General features: G+C 33.0%; 1 non-coding gene across 1 annotated transcript; it reads left to right on the top strand.

Moving 5' to 3' along the window:
• The first annotated feature begins 13,006 nt into the window (after window positions 1-13,006).
• LOC130859679 (U6 spliceosomal RNA) lies at window positions 13,007-13,117 on the top strand. The gene has a single exon (XR_009055245.1). It is a non-coding gene; the product is annotated as a U6 spliceosomal RNA (small nuclear RNA).
• The last annotated feature ends 4,684 nt before the right edge of the window (window positions 13,118-17,801 follow it).

The following is a 17,801-nucleotide window of genomic DNA, read 5'->3' on the forward strand; positions in this document are numbered from 1 at the left end:
GAATAAAATTTTATATGTGAAAGGTTTATAAATTGTAATTCACAATAGGTATTTAAGGTAACATAATACAATTTTAGATTAAAGAAAAATTTCAGAATTCCCTTCAAAAAAAAATCAGAAAGAATCCTTGGAACTTACAGTGAGAATTTACTCAATGCTGTTTCCTGTAGTGATTCCATCTATGCTAATGGCTTTCGGTAAAAATTGGGCCTTTACTAACAGTTTTTTTGATTAGAGCGAGTCTAATGGGTTTTTGCCATGATTTTCATTATCTTTTCAACCAGTGGATTTGACCATGAACTTTCACTTCCAAACACAAAATCAGACCACTAGAGAAAATATAGAGTAAGATAGCAGTTTGAGATCTTTGCTTCTTAGTCCTATGTCTGTGGTTGAATTAACTTTTTTTTTATAAAATATATAAAGTAGAGGTGTTTGAAGTGATGGACAATAAAATTGGACTTCTGAAATGTAGTTCACAGCCACCTCATCTCCAAAACCAAAATCCTGGGATAATAAATAAAGGGATTTGCAATGAACAATAGTCAATCTAGTGTGAATCAATTATTCATATATTTCAATTGACAGTGAAAACAGCAAATGTGTTCAGTGAGTAGTCTTTATTTCCACAAAGTAGGAAATGCATAATGGGTGGAAAAATAAAGAACTCACTTTTTAATACTCGAAACAGCACAGTACCAGAATGCTTATGTGTAGGTAAAGTTTTCAAAGTATTTGTTGAAATTGCTGACCAAAATAACCCAAACTACAGCTGAACTTCTGCCAGCAATAAAGGGCTGTGCTTCAACTCCATTTCACAGTTTTGGGTTTCATAGCCTTTAGGCAAGCACAATTCATACCCATTACTATGCTTGAAAAGATCCATTTCAGAAACAGTTAATGCAAACAAAGAAGCTAGCACACGTTGTCCTAAAATGTTACTGTGTTTAACCAAAAAAATTAAAAAGCCTCCGATTTTTTAAAGTTCTACATGGTGCACCATTGGGATTTATATATGAGAAATTTCAAAGCACTAGTATCTATAAGCTTTGAAACCCCTTAAGTGTTAATATTCTTAGTGAACTGAGGTTTAAATAACTTTCCACATTTTTCCAACTAATCTGTGAACAAGAAAGAATATTTTGTTCTATATGTTTTGTAAATGATAAAAGCAACTGGATTTTGTATGGAAGGCAAGTAGTTTTTTGACTGAGCTGTGAAAAAAAGGATATACAAAACTAGAAAAAGTAACCAAAAGCTATAATCATGTGCATTATGACAGCAAAATCTCAATGTAAGTAATTTCTTTCCCTTGGAAATAAAAGCTATCATTTTCTTCACAATAATTTGGCTAAAATATTATTGTTGACATTAGGAAATTCTAGATTTAAATATATAGGCAAGCTCACCTTGAAGGAACATTTAAGATTTAATTAAAGATAAAAATGTATAGAAAAATCCCTGGATTTAGATCATTACAGAGAAGAAAAAAACTACAATTGGGTTCGGCATAACAGACAGTAGGGCCTATAAAATGTTGAATAAGATAAAATTTACTTCTTTCTTGTCGAGGAAGACAATACCAAAAAGCAAATAAAACATAGACGAATATAATTATTGCAACACAAATAAACAAGTGCATTATCAGAAACACTGTTTCATTATATAATTTTGCAGGTAAAGTCAGCTTGGGTTTTCAAGTGATGGGAACCAAAGACTCTAAGTAAAAATGCAGTTGTAAAAGAGTGCTGGGTGGGATGGTTTTATTAGATGAGACTGTTTGCCTTAGTGCTTGCCCTGTGGTCTTATGATTGTTTTACGATTGGCTTCTCCTTCCCCTCCATTTGCATGGCCAATGTGAGTCTTATCCAGTAATTCAATGCCACTTCTACTACATAATGTTATCTGATTCCTCCTCCAATCTGGGGCATGTCACCATCTTCTTTCTAATTGCAGGTATAGTGTGTTATTATCCTAGTTACTGTATGTCTCTCCAGCTATACAGTAAACTCATCAAAAGCAGGAACTATTTTGATAACCTCAATACATGACACAGGACACGGCACATGACTTACTAATTAGCCATGTGAAAACTCTTTATAGAAGAGAGATTGGTAAAGAATGAACCTTTCTAATTTGCCACCCTGTTCTACAACACTTTTTAGTTGATGAATTTTGTTTCATTTCAGCCTAAATTTTACAGTACTGGTTGCTCATGGTAGGAAAAATCCAGCCTCCAAAATTTTTAAATGAGGAGACCAAATCTACAGTCATTATCTTTGTCAGTTGCTAGATTTATATAACTGAGTAGACATCAAATATTAATGCAAAATTGTTTTTAAGTATTGTTTTAAAAAAAACTGAATATATCATAATGCTAGAATAAATCCCCTAAAAATAAAAAGCAAGCAAAAGGAGACTGCATTAATAGAAAAATAAACTATTCTAATCCTTTATAGTTTATATTGATTATTTACTTCTAAAGTTTGAAATTCTCACTTTGAATCCACAGCCTTCTCAGTATTTGAGAGTGCCTGATGAATTGTTTTTTTCAAGAGTGTTCTTTTGGCTACTTGGGACAATAATGCTTAGTTTGCTCAATTCCTTGTGACTCTATCATTGGTAATGCATCATCACAATGTCACCTTGCCTGTCAGGCTCAACGAAGGAGAGATGAGCATGGGCACTTAACTGCTTTCACTCTTGCTGGAACTGGCAGCTATTATTAAGAGTTAGTACACATGGGCACGATAAGCCAGAAGAGATGTCTTCGCCTCAGCGTATATGCTGTACCCTGAAAAAAGAACTTTGATCTTTAATTCTGCCAAGCTGACATCCTTCACAGGCATAATGTTCCCTAAAAATTTCAAAACAATAACAAAACTCTCCCATCTGGGATTACTGCCATAATTTCTATATCTTGCTGACTTCAAAAGACTGACTCCCTTAAGATGCTATTTCAGTCACTTTAAAAACAAGAGGATGGAGCCTTGGGATGATTGTCCCACACAGAAACCCAGCTGGACAATGATAAGGCTTCTGAATTTCCACAAGAAAGTATCCATGCTTTGCACAGCCACAAAATATCCATTCAGAATATCAGAAAATACTCCCAGTGAGATGTCTCTCTGAGCTAGTTATGTAGCTAGTTATAGCCTGATGAGAACCAGATAGTACTTTTCACATAGATTTTGTTTGTTTAAGTTTTTACTTGAAGCTCAAAGTTTGTACCCCTAATTCTTACTGTGTCATAAGTATATACACTTGTTCAATGGATTAAACAAGATATAGAGTTTGGGGGGGGAAATGACCATTACATCCAAAAATTCAGAATACTAGTAATGATAGAAATAGCCATCTGTTCACATTTATGTAATTATATGTGTATATAGATATGTAATTACCATTAATCAACATATAACAATAATAATTTCATGACTGATCTCTCCCAGGCAATCCTGTGAATTAAATGGTCCACATAACAAGAAGAAAAGATGTAGAAGGGAAATGAGGGGAAAATAACACTGGAAAGATCCCAGGACAAATAGTCTGAAGATCATGGTTCCAGTCCCAGCTTGATGAGGAACTGACCTGCTTTTGATTTTAGTCAAGACACTTAACCTTCTGGATCTATTTCCTCACATATAAAATGAAGATGACTGCAGTCCAGATCTAATATACCATGATTTGGTGCTACTGAGAAGTATGAGAGTGGTATTTCTCTCTTTGTTCCAAGAATCAGTGAACATTAAAGTAGGCAGAAGTGCTCTAGAGTTAATATGCTTGCCTAAGTATAAACTATGAACCTGTCACTTTCTCACTGCGTAAGTTGGTAACAGAACTCTATACATCAGCCAAATAGGTATAATAACAATTTCAGCTTCCTAGGGCTGTTTTCTAAGTTTAAATGAGAGAATGCACATAAAAAAACATAGCATGGTGACTAAGTAATAGGAAGAGTTCAGTAAATCTTAGCAGCTATTTGTAGTAATATTAATGGTAGACAAAAATATATTAGTAGCAGTAGCACTCCAAAATCAGTCCCATTAAGGAGAGAAAATGCCTTTAAGGTTAACAAAACTTAGTCAGAACCTGATTGAAGATAGAAACATAATTCAAAAAAGATGTTATCCCAAAGCAAGATTATCCAGCAACAGAAGCACAGATACAGAACAGCCACTGAGAAAACACAGGCACTAACCAGGGAAGCGCTATCAGTGTGGGAGAGGTTGTGTCACATACATGTGAGTGTAAGTCCATCAGACAGGTGCATTCCTATCAAAGGAATTGACATACCAAGTTACGAGGTCCTGATGAATTAAAACTTAAAAACTTGTGAAACACTTCTTGTGATTCCAAAATAGTCAAACAATATCGGATAATTTTTTTTCATGTATCTATACAGAAGAAATGTAACAATCAGGCTAAGAAGAGAATTTGTTCCTTCTGCCTGACACACTATTTATTGTGAATCAACAGTCTAACATTCTGAACTTCTACTTCAGTCTCTGTGAGTGATGACAGCAAGAGACAGCATCTGAGTTTGATCAGGACTTCAACATCAAAAAGTAGAACTAGTTTATTCCATAAAGTCAGACTCTGGCCTATATTAAATTCATTTAAATGCTGCTTTGAAAATGTTCTTAGAATTTGACCACTTTTTTTGGACACCCAAACCTCTTTAAGTGGGATTTTTTTCCTAACACAATTCAAACATCATATAATCCATAAGCCTATTAGCAAATCACCACTGTAATATATATATGTATATATATGTAATATGTATAAATATTTAGTAAATCTGTATCCTATGTCTTAATTTAACAACAAAAATTAATGTACTACCCAATACTAAGTGCTAAGTGATAAAACAACAAATCAATATTGTTCAGAGAATGATGGGGGACATCTAAAAGACAAATACTTAGGAAAGAAATGTTTTTCATATATGGCAAGAACCTTATTAAAAGGAAAAGGCAGTATAAATCCATAGTATATGAAAATCTATAATTACGCAAAAAAATAATAAAGCATGCACATGAAAACTGACTGAATTAAAGTCTCACAACACAGTGGACTGAAATATAGGCTTCTACCTCATTCAAAACACTTAAAAATGCTGAATAAAATGTAACAAAGAAAAGAAAAAACTCATAGCTGACCATGAAAGAAAGAAAATGACTCTAAGTCAGAAGAGCAAAGCACATAAGGTAAAACTTTAAGAGGTTTAAAATATGAGGTGAGGAAAATGTCATATATCAAATAAGCCCAAGATGAAAAGAGCAGGATATTATTACATAGACAGGCAAAGGACATGGTCTTGGTTCCAGAAAAGCCAGAGTTGAAACTATAGTCCTTAAATGAGGCTTGGACCCTGGGAAATCTTTTAATGAAAATGGAGTTATAGAAATTATATCCTCAGGCCCAGAAAAATCCTAAGTAAATTTTTGTGTCTTACTAGGATTCCATATATATTTATACATATATATATATACTTAAAGAAATTACAAATAGTTATTAAAACTAAGAGCTTGTTTAAAAAGTTTAACATCAAGTAAATTTTGATTCAAGAAGAATATATAAACTGGAAAATAGATATAACTATATTTTTAGGAAGCAAAAGAGAAAGAAGGTAGACAATACAAAGTAAGAATTGCAGAGGCTTAAATGAGAGGATCCAACTTATGCTGCATAAAAGTTTCAAGAGAAGAGAAGATAATTAATTGGAGATAAGCAAATTTCAAAGAAATAATAGCTAAAAAGTTTCCAGGTGAAAGACATGAACCTTGTATTAAATAAGCAAAATAAGTCCTGATTCTAACAAATAAATATAAATCCAAGCCTAGATATATTTTATGGTTAAAATGAAGGATATATATTTTTTTAAGATAAGTAAAATTTTTAAGGGAAAATAAAAAAAACATCACAAAAGAAGTAAAATTGTATAACAGCCTATTTCTCAGCAAAAATGTAAGATGACAATGGAATATCTTCAAAATGTTGAGAAAAAAATAACATTAGCCCAAAATTCTAAAGTTCCAATGAAATAATATAAAATATTAATACAAAATAAAGGCAGTTAGAGAAAGTGAGGTCATTTACCTGTGAATGTTAACTTAGATTCTGATTGATAAGTAGAGATAAACTGATTAAACGTAAACATTAAGACAATGGGCCATGTTAAAATTTTAAGGTCAATCACTAAGATAATGAAAAAAAATTTCCAAACAAGTAGAATTGGAAAGGAAGGAATGAATTAATCAACAATCCAATAGAAGGTAGAAAGGTAGAAAAAATAAGCAAGAAAAACATATGGTCAAAAGAAAGCACAAAATAATGTAGAAGGCCAAATATAGCAGCAATTACAGCAAATTTGTATCAAATTTAACCCAAAGATTGAAGGACAGATTCTCAAATTAATAAGAACAACACAAATTCAATTGTAATCTGACCATAAGACTAGTCAGAATAGACTAGATATCACAATAGATTGCTGTGATAAATTAACTCTACAATCTCAGTGACTTAAAGAAAGAAATTATTATTTCTCCCACGAACTTGAAATACATTGGTCAGTTATTCTCTATCTACGAGACACAGTCACCACACCAGAGGTCACCATGGCTCATTGGCCAGGTCTGGTCACAATTGAAATGAGGCTGGAGAAAACAGAGATAATATTCATAATTTGTTGAATACTATCCCTTTCATACACATTTAAACATAATTCAGAAATATTGAAAAAGAAAGGGATAGAACAACATACAACTGGCAACTGTTAACCAAAAGAAAGCCAATATACTCATCTAATAACTATGAAATTGACTTTAAATTAGAAGAAATCACTCTTAATAAAAAGGAACAATTTACTAGGAAGCTATAATAAACCTCTGTGTGTGCTTAACAAGACACACACAAAATACATATAAAAGCCGTTATAGAAATATAAAGAAAGCTCAGTAAATCCACTAACAGAGATTAAATACATCTCTCCCAGATATGTAGTAATTATATACGCCTAAAATATACTTGGATATGCATATTTTATGTATAGTAGAAACATTTTATTTGAAATACAGAAAGTATACAGTGAGCATAAGTGGCACAATAAAAATGTGATCTAATGGATGTGCATTTAGACATATGAGACAACATTTATAGAAGGTACACTATTCCAAACACACAAAGTTAGAAGAATTGACTCTGTACTATCTGTGAAACATGTCTAAACAAACCCAAATTCGTGATCAGACCAAATTCTCCTGCAAAACACAATGGAATTAGAATTTAAAAGTCTATGCACAAATACATTTAAACATTTAAATAACATTTGTAAATATTTCTTTGGTCAAATCACAATAAAAATCATAAAATATTTAGAATTGAAAAATAATTAAACTACAATGAATCAAAACTTGTGAGATATACTTGACTTAGAATTTACAGTTTTCAAGAGACATATTTATGACATAAATACTGGATTGAAAATATCAACACAAAAAATGTGAAGAAAGCAAACACAAAGAAAATAGAAGAAAGTAAAGAATTAGTAGAAAGTATCAGTAAAACGAAGAAAAGTCTTTGAAAAACACAAATAAAAGGTTGATTTAAAGAGATTGCAGTGTAGGAAGATCCTGAATTTAACTCCTCCCACAGACACAATCAATCTGTTGTGTCTACACAACAGATTACATATGGAATGAGTCCATCTGAGAAGGACTGAAAACTAGCTGAACAGTCCCCCCATGACAGAGGATAAAGGGGCCACATCCAGACATGTAGCAGAAACAGAAATGTGGTCTTACCAAAAACCCCACCCATAGTGTAGCAACCTATTAGTTAGGAGGGATCTCATGAATATGGAGCTTCTCCCTGGAGTAAGGGGTTTGTGCCCCATATTATGGATCCCAACCCCTGGGTCTTTCACCAGAGACAAGCTCCCAAAACAACTGGCTTTGAAAACCAATAAGGCTTGCAGGCAGAAGAACCACAGAGCCATATGAAACAGAGATTCTGCTCTTAAAGGACTTGCATGTAGACTCATTCATCATGGGATCCCACACAGAAGCAGCTGTTTGGGAAGCACCTAGACCACACGTGAAGATTTATTTGCTAGTCTCAGAGCATCTGCTAGAACATCAGAACCTGTTGGGACTCTCCCCAGGGATGAAGATGATGGCATGTGCCATTTTTGTGATCTCCCTCTACCTTGCTAGCACAGGCACTAGCAGGCACCATTTTTACACTCTCCCTCTAACTCATTAGAGTGGATGTGCCCCACCCCCATGCCACTCCCACAGCCCTGCTAAAGACAGCTGACCCAGTACATTGACCTTGAGCTGCTTCAGTGTCCTCCCATTCCAAGCCAGCTGGCACATGCAGCCCACATAGGGGATGCCCATTCACCACCTGGCTCTGGATGCCAGAAGTACTGCTTTTCTGGGCCCCATGGGTCTGAAACAATCCAAGAGACAGTTCTTGACATCATCAAAAACTGGGCCCTATCAAGAAAAAATCAGGCTGCTTGGAAAATCACAAAGGCTCAAGAAATAACCACCAGCTAGGGAAAGGTTAAATGATGAGGTTCATCTCCTACATAAGGCCACTCCTTCAAGGCTGGGAGAGACAGCACTTTCACCTAATACATAGAAACAAACACAGAGAACCAAGCAAATGAGGAGATAGAAGAGTATATTATTAACAAGAAGCAAGATAATCAACCCCCCCAAAAAAAAAACCCTTAATGAAACAGATAACTTACCTTTATCAGGTAATTTACCTGATACACAGTTTTAAAAAAAAGGTCATAAAGATGCTGATTGAACTTGGATGAAGAATGGATAAACACAGAAAAAATTTCAATAGAGACAGAGAATATAATAAAGTACCAAATAGAAGTCACAGAGTTGAAGAATACAACAACTGCCTGAAAATTACACTAGAGGGGTTCAACAGCAGACTAGATAAAGCAGAAGAACAAATCAGTGATGTGGAAGACTGGACAGTGGAACTCATCCAAACAGAGCAACAAAAAGAACAAAGAATTTTAAAAAGTTAAGATACCTTAAGGGATCTATGGGACAACATCAAGCAGAATAATATTTGCATTATAGGGATCCCAGAAGAAGAGAGAGAGAATGGAGCAGAAAACTGATTTGAAGAAATAATGGCTGAGGATCTCCTAGGTGGTGCAGTGGTTAAGAATCTGCCTGCCAATGCAGGGGACACGGGTTTGATCCCTGCTCCAGGAAGATCCCACGTGCCATGGAGCAACTAAGCCCAAGTGCCACAACTACTGAGCCTGTTTGCCACAACTGTTGAGCCCATGTGCTGTGACTACTGAAGTCCATGCACCTAGACCCTGTGCTCTGCAACAAGAGAAGCCACTGCAATGAGGAGCCCACGTACCACAATGAAGAGCAACCCCTGCTCGCTGCAGCTAGAGAAAACCCATGTGCATCAATGAAGACCCAAGCAGCCAATAAACAAATAAATAAACAAAAAAATAAATTTAAAAGAAAGGAAGAAAGAAGGGAAGAAAGGAAGAAAGAAAGGCTGAAAACTTGCCAAAACTGGGGAAGGAAACAGACATCCAGATCCAGCAAGCCACGAAAGTGCCAAACGAGAAGAATCCAAAGAGAGACACACTAAGAGACATTATAATTAAAATGTCAAAAGTTACAAAGAAAAGTCTAAAAGCAGCAAGAGAAAACAACTCATTACATACAAGGAAGCCTCCATAAGACTATAGCAGATTTCTCAGCAGTAACTTTGCAGGCCAATAAGAAGTGACATGGATATATTCAAAATGCTAAAGGGAGAAAAAAATGTCCAGCAAGAATACTCTACTTGGCAAGGTTATCATTCAGAAACAAAAGAGAGATAAAGAACTTTCCATTAAAAATGTAAAGAAGTTCATCATCACTAAACCAGCCATTCGGGAGATATTAAAAGAACTTTAAGCTGGAAAGAAAAGGCACTAATTAGTAAAAAGAAAACATATAAAAGTTAAAAATTTCACTGGTAAAGGTAAATATATGGTAAGGTGGTGAATTAATCACTTTAAAGCTAGTATGAAGGTTAAAAGGCAAAAGTAGTAAAAATAATCATAACTACAATAATTAGAAAATGGATACACAAAATAAAAAGATGTAAAATATGATATTAGAACAAAACATGTGGGGGATAAAAACATAGAGTTAGAGTGTATTCAAACTCAACTTGCTATCAACATAAATAGACTGTTACATACATATAAGCTGTTATATGTGAGCTTCATAATAACTGAAAAGCAAAAATCTATAGTAGATATAGGCATATTAGGGGTATTGCAGGTTCAGTTCTAGACCACAGGAATAAAGAGAATATCACAATAAAGTGAGTTAACACTAATTTTTGTTTCCCAGTACACATAAAAGTTGTATTTACACTATAATGTAGTCTATTAAGTATGCAATAACATCATGCCTAAGAAAACAATGTACATGACCTAATTTAAAAATACTTCATTGTTTAAAAATGCTAACCACTTATTGGATGCTTCAATGAGTTGTAATCTTTTTGCAATAGTAACAAAGATCACTGATCTCAGATCACCATACAAAATGTAATAATGAAAAAATTTGAAATTTGCAAGAACTACCAAAATGTGACACAGAGACATGAATTGAGCAAATGTTATTGGAAAAATTGCACCTAGGCTTGTTCAGTGCAGGGTAGCCACAAACCTTCAATTTTTAAAATGCATTATCTGCAAAGTGCAATAAAGTGAAACACAAGAAACAGAGATAGGCCTGTACACAAAACATAAAGAGAAAGTAACCTAACTAAGCATAACAGTATTGAAATTCATCAAACACAAGGCAAGAAAGCAAGAGAAGAAGAAAGGAAAAGAGAAAAACTACCAAACAGCTAAGAAACTCAAACAACAAAATAAAGGCATACCTGTCAATAATTATTTCAAATGTAAGTGGTCTAAATGCTCAAATCAAATGATATAGAGTGACCGAATGGATAAAGAAACAAGATCCATCTATATGCTGCCTACCAGAGACTCATTTTAGATATAAGAACACATATAGACTGAAAGTGAAGGGATGAAAAAGATGTTTCCTGCACATGGAAATCAAAAGAAAGCTGGGTAGCTATACTTACATCAGACAAAAAAGACTTTAAAACAAAGTCTGTAATAAAAGACAAAGGTGGGCACTACATAACAATAAAGGTGTCAATCCAGCAAGAAGATAAAACATTTGTAAATACTTATGTACCCAACATAGGAGAACCTAACTATACAAAGCAAATATATATCTAAAAGGAGAAATTGACAGCAATACAATAGTAGGGGACTTTAACACATCATTGGATAGATTACCCAGATAGAAAATCAATAAGGAAACACCAGTCTTGAAGGACACTTTACGTCAGTTGGACTTAATAACTCTATAGAGAACATTCCATCCAAAGTAGCAGAATACACATTTTTTCTCAAGTGCACATGGAACATTCATTCTCCAGGATAGGTCATATGTTAGATCATAAGGAAGTTGTATATGATAGCTCATAAACAAGTCTCAAGAAATTTAAGATGACTGAAATTATATCAAGCCTCTTTTCTGAACAACAATGGTATGGAACTAAATCAAATACAAACAAAAAAGTGGAAAAATCACAGATATATGGAGATTAAACAACATGGTACTGAAAAACAAATAGGTCAACAAATAAATCAAAAGAGAAATTAAAAAATACCTTGAGACAAATGAAAATGGAGATGCAACATACCAAAATCTCTGGAATGCAAAGTCAGTTCTAAGAGGGAAGTTGTATAGCAATACAGTCCTACCTTGAGAAACAAGAAAGATCTCAAAAACATTTAATCTTATACCCAAAGAAACTAGAAAAAGAACAAATAAAATCCAAAGTTAGTAGCAGAAGGGAAATGTAAACAATTAATAAATCAAAATGTCATTTAAATAGAGTTGGGAGAACAGAAGGGGGAACTCTCATGCCCTATGAAAATAAAGAATCCTTACAGGAAGAAGAAAGACTCCTCTTCTTGCTTGGGAAGGACTCAGCCAATGAAAAGCTATGGACTTTTTATTTACTAAAACCCTCCTATCTTTTTTTTTCTCTTCCCTAAAAAGTGTTCTCCTTCCCTTGTCATGCAGGGACTTGCTCATAGGTTGACCCCAAATTGAAATTCTCTGCTGATCCTGAATAAACTTATCTTTGCTGGAGAAATATTTGGCAGTCTATTTGTTTCAGGTCTACAGAAAGAATAAAGATCAGAACAGTAATAAATGAAAAAAAAAAGACAATAGAAAAGATCAATAAAACTAACAGCTGGTTCTTTGAAGGAAAAACAAAATTGATAAACCTGTAGCTAGGCTAAGAAAGATGACAAAGGGCTCAAATAAATAAAATCAGAAATGAAAGAGGAGATGTTACAACTGATACCAAAGAAAAACAAAGGATCCGAATACTATACAATTATGCACCAAAAGAGAAATATATAACCTTCTAAGATTGAATCAGGAAGAAATAGAAAATCAATAGACTAATCACTAGTAAAAAGATTGAATCAGTAATAAAAAAATAAACTGCCAACAAATACAAGTCCAGGACCAGGGAGTTTCAATGGTGAATTCTACCAAAAATTCAAATAAGATTTATTACCTATTTTTCTCAAATTCTTCCAAAAATTGAAGAGAAGGGAACACTAGAAAACTCATTTCACAAGGCCAGCGTTACTCTGATATCAAAACCAGACTATGACACCCCCCCAAAAAAAGAGAAAGAACATTACAGTCCAATAGCCCTGATGAACATAGATGCAAAAATTCTCAACATAATTAGCAAACTGAATTCAACAATATAATGAAAGAACTATACACCATGATCAAATAGGATTTATCCTAGGGATGCAAGGAAGGTTCAACATCTGCATATCAATGTGAAGTCACATTACAAAATGAAAGATAAAAATCATTTAATAATCTCAATAGTGCTCGCTTCAGCAGCACATATACTAAAATTGGAACGATACAGAGAAGATTAGCATGGCCCCTGCGCAAGGATGACACAAAAATAATCTCAATAGATGCAGAAAAAGCATTGACAAAATTCAACATCTATTTATAATAAAATCTCTCAACAAAGTGGGTATAAGGAGTGTGTCTTCACTTAATAAAGGCTGTATATAGCAATCCCACAGCTAACATCATATTCAATGGTGAAAAGCTGATTTTTTTCTTTTATTATCAGAACAAGATAAGGATAAGAAAAATGGCTCTTGTCACTTTTATTCAGCATAGTATTAGAAATACTAGCCACAGCAAATAAGCAGTGAAAAAAAAAAAAGAGTCATACAATTTGGAAAGGAAAAAAGTAAAACTGTCACTCTTTGTGAACAACATGATTTCATACACAGAAATCTCCAAAGAATCCACCAAAAGACTGTTAGGAAAAATAAACAAATTCAGTAAAGTTTCACAGTAGAAAATCAACATACAAAAATAAGTTGCATTTTTACACACTAACAATGAACCATCATAAAAAAAAATTAAGAAAAAATGCCATTTACAATTGCATCAAAAACAATACCCAGGAATCAATTTAATCAAGAAGGAGAAAGATCTGTACACTGAAAATTATAAGATACTGATGAAAGAAACTGAAGGAGGCACAATTTAGTCTGTGCTCCTGGATTGGAAGAATTAATATTGTTAAAATGCCCATATTACCCAAAGCCATCTACAGGTTCAGTGAAATCCCTATCAAAATTCCAATAACACTTTTCACAGAAGTAAAATTTAAAACTCCTAAAATTTCTATATATCCACAAAAGATCTCAAATAGCCAAAGCATTCTTGAGAAAGAACAAAGCTGGAGGCATCCATGCACCCAGATTTCAAACTGTACTACAAAGCTACAGTAAACAAAACAGTATGGTAATGACATAAAAACAGACACATAGATCAGTGAAACGGTAGAAAGCCCAGAAATAACACTTCATGTATATGGTCAATGAATTTATGACAAAGGAGTAAAGAATATTCAGTGGGGAAAGGACAGTCTCTTTAATAAATGGCTTTGGGAAAATTGGACAGCCACATGCAAAAGAATGAAACTGGATCACTATCTTATACCAAAGACAAAAATTAACTAAAATTGGATTAAAAATTTGAATGCAAGACCTGAAACTACAAAATTTCTAGAAAAAAACCAGAGGTGGTAAGCTCAACTTCATTCTTGGTAATATTTTTTTAGATCTGACTGCAAAGGCAATGGCAACAAAAGCAAAAATAAACAAATGGTATTACATCAAACTAAAGAGCTGCTGCTTAGAGAAGGAAACAATCAGCATAATAAAAAGGCAATAAACTGAATGGAAGAAGATACTTGCAAATTATGTATCTGATAAGGGGTTAATAGCTAAAAAATATAAAGAATACATACAACTCAATAGCAAAAAAATAATCCAATTTAAAAATGGGCAGAGAATCTGAATAAACATTTTTCCCAAGAAGATATATAGATGGGCAACAGGCATATGAAAAAATGTTCAACGGCACTAATCATTAGGGAAATACAAGTCAAAACCACAATAAGCTATCACCACACACCTGTCAGAATGCCTATTATCAAAAGGACTAGAAATAACAAGTGTTGGCAAGGATATGGAGAAATGGGAACCCTCATGCACTGTTGGTGTGAATATAACTTGGTGTAGTTACTATGGAAAAGAGTATGCTGGTTCCTCAAAAATTAAAAAAAGAACTACCATACAATCCAGAGATTCCACTTCTAGGTGTTGACCCAAAGAAAACAAAAACACAAATTCAAAAAGACATGTGTACACCAATGTTCACTGCAGCATTATTTACAATAGCCAAAATATAGAAACAACCTAAGCGTCTAATCATGGATGAGTGAATAGAAAAAGATGCAACATATATACACAATCAAATACTATTCAGCCATAAGAAAGAATGAAATCTTGCCATTTGCAAAAACATGGATGGACTAGAGGGTATTATGCTAAGTGAAATAACTCAGACAGAGAAAAGACAAATACCACATGATTTCACTTATATTTGGAATCTCAAAAACAAAACAAAACAGAATTCAGATACAGAGAAGAGACAAATGATTTCCAGAGGCGATCAGTGTTAAGGTATGGGTGAAATGGCGGAAGTGGACAAGAAGTACAGAATTCCAGTTATAAAATAAGTCATCAGGATGTAATGCACAGCATGGGGACTACAGTCAATAATTTGGTGTTGCAAATTTGAAAGAAAGTAAATCTTTGCTAATAAAATAAATCTTAAAAGATTTTACCATAAGAAGAAAAGAATGTTTTAACTTTGGTAATCATTTCTCAGTTCACACAAATATTGAATCATGTTGTACATCTAAACTTAATATAACATTTTATTTCAATTATACTTCAATAAAAAATTGATTTAGAAACATTACTGGTTAAGACACAAAGAAAAGATACAAAATTATTAGGGATTGTAAAGATAGATTTATAAAGATGGATTGAAAATTCCATGAAGAACTTTACAAAAACATAGATATACTGGATATTCTTTCAGAAACATATAAATTACCAAAATTCACTTACACTGATATAGAAAGACTCAGAAGATGTATAAATAAGTATGCATAAAATACAATTACTGGTCAAAAATCTATTTGTGGAAAAGTACCCTCAAATAATAAATGACTTATTTATTATGCAAATTGTTCCAAATTATGGGGAAAAAAAGTAAAAGTGATCCCAAATCATTTTATGATTCTAGAAAAGCCTTGGTTTTAATACTCAGCAATGACAGAATATTAAAGGAAAATAACAGGCTAATTAAAGTTATAAGCACATATAAAAAATCCTAATTAAATGATTGGTAAATCAAGTTATGAAATGCATTTTATGATGAGAAGGGTTTACTCAGTAATAAAAGAACATTTAAATTTTAGAAAATCTATTAATGTAATTTTCTACTTCAAGCTATCATATGACCATATACTTATCTCGATAGAGAAAAAGCATTTAAAAAAAGAGAACTCTTAATTTTGATTCAAAACTGTAAACTAGTAACACTAGGAAATTTCCCTAAGTATTTAACGACAAAATATAGTAAGTATCAAACTAAATGTTGAAACTCTAGATTTATTTCATTTAAATCAGGAACAAAGCAATGGTGCTTATTACCACCTCTATTAAACATTGTATTAATTACATTAAAGAACCAATGTAAAGAAAAAGAATATTGAGGAATTTAAAAAATAGGAACAGTAAGGAGGATTTGATGTCATTACCAGATAATATGAAGGTGCCCTTAGAATTTTTTTTTTAAATTTCCAAACAAAATTTAAATCTAATGAGAATTCAGTAAGTTTTATAGATAAAAGATAAATATAAACACATGAAAACTTCTCTTATTCATCAGAAAATGTATTATTAAAAGGAATTCTATTCATTAGTATGACAAATATATGTAGAGTACCCAAGTAGATTAAACCAAGTAATTTTGGAAAAATTATTTTTATATTTAAAATAAAAAAAGAGTATCTGAATAAATGTAGAGAAATATTTTCACAAATGGGAAGATTCAGTATTATAAAAATGATAATTCTCTCTAAATGAATCTAAATTTAATTTAATACCAATTGCTACACTACAGAAATGTCTGAAGAATTTGAGAAGCCAGTTCTGAATTTACTATGAAAAACAAAGGGCAAGTAGAAGACCAGATGAGGTTAAAGAATAAAAACAGTGGAACATACTCTGCAAAATATTAAACATTTTTATACAGCTAATCTAAAATATGTACATATATACTTTTAAATTTATAGTATATAGTATATTTACATATTTATATTATATAATGTAAATATTAATTACATACTATAATATATTTATATATTATATACTAATATACTTTAAAATATTCTATACCTAATATTTTTAAATGTGTAATATATAGTTTGTATATATAAACTATAGTGAGCATAATTAAATTTTTTAGTAATTGAATGGTTTAAAAGTGATGCTGAGTAGTAATTAAATGATTAAGAATTAGCACACTAAAAACCCTACAAAGGACCAGTTATCAAAAAAAAAAAACAAAACCCACATGAATAAAACAGTTAAAATATAACAGAACATTACAAATCAATTAGAAAATGAGTGATAGATGTATTAGTCTAAATCTAATCAGGAGCCAGCAAGTACACATAAATTTAAATGGGAAATTGATGTACATTTATCCCTCAGTATCAGCAGGGTACTCGTCCCAGGACCCACCACAGATACTAAAATCCGTGGTTGCTCAAGTCCCATTGTCTTTGGTTCTGTATCCCAGGATTCAACCAACCTTGGATCATGTGATACTGTAGTATTGATTGAAAAACATCCACATGTAAGTAGACCCACACATTTCATACTTGTGTTGTTCAGGGTCAACTATAATTACTTTTATAACAGAAGAGTAACTATAAAAGTTACCCTGAAGACTACTCTAGAGCTGAGGGAGAGTATCCCAGGAAGAACAAACTTGGGATGAGAGTCCCCCTCTTATAGTCAGGGATCCAGAGGTTTGTTTGAAAGCTACCTGTCAGAGACGTCCACTGGGTTACCCATGCCAGAAGCATGTATAGTGTCTGCCTCTGAACCATCTGGGAAGATGATCACCAGACATGGGCCAGGATGGAGCAGTTGCCAAGGGATTGAGAGCCCTGGGTACATAGATGAACACCAGATTTCCCCTACACTTGTATCACTGACCAGACAT

The sequence above is a fragment of the Hippopotamus amphibius genome, chromosome 8 (assembly GCF_030028045.1).
Source record: "Hippopotamus amphibius kiboko isolate mHipAmp2 chromosome 8, mHipAmp2.hap2, whole genome shotgun sequence".
Taxonomy (NCBI): domain Eukaryota; kingdom Metazoa; phylum Chordata; class Mammalia; order Artiodactyla; family Hippopotamidae; genus Hippopotamus; species Hippopotamus amphibius.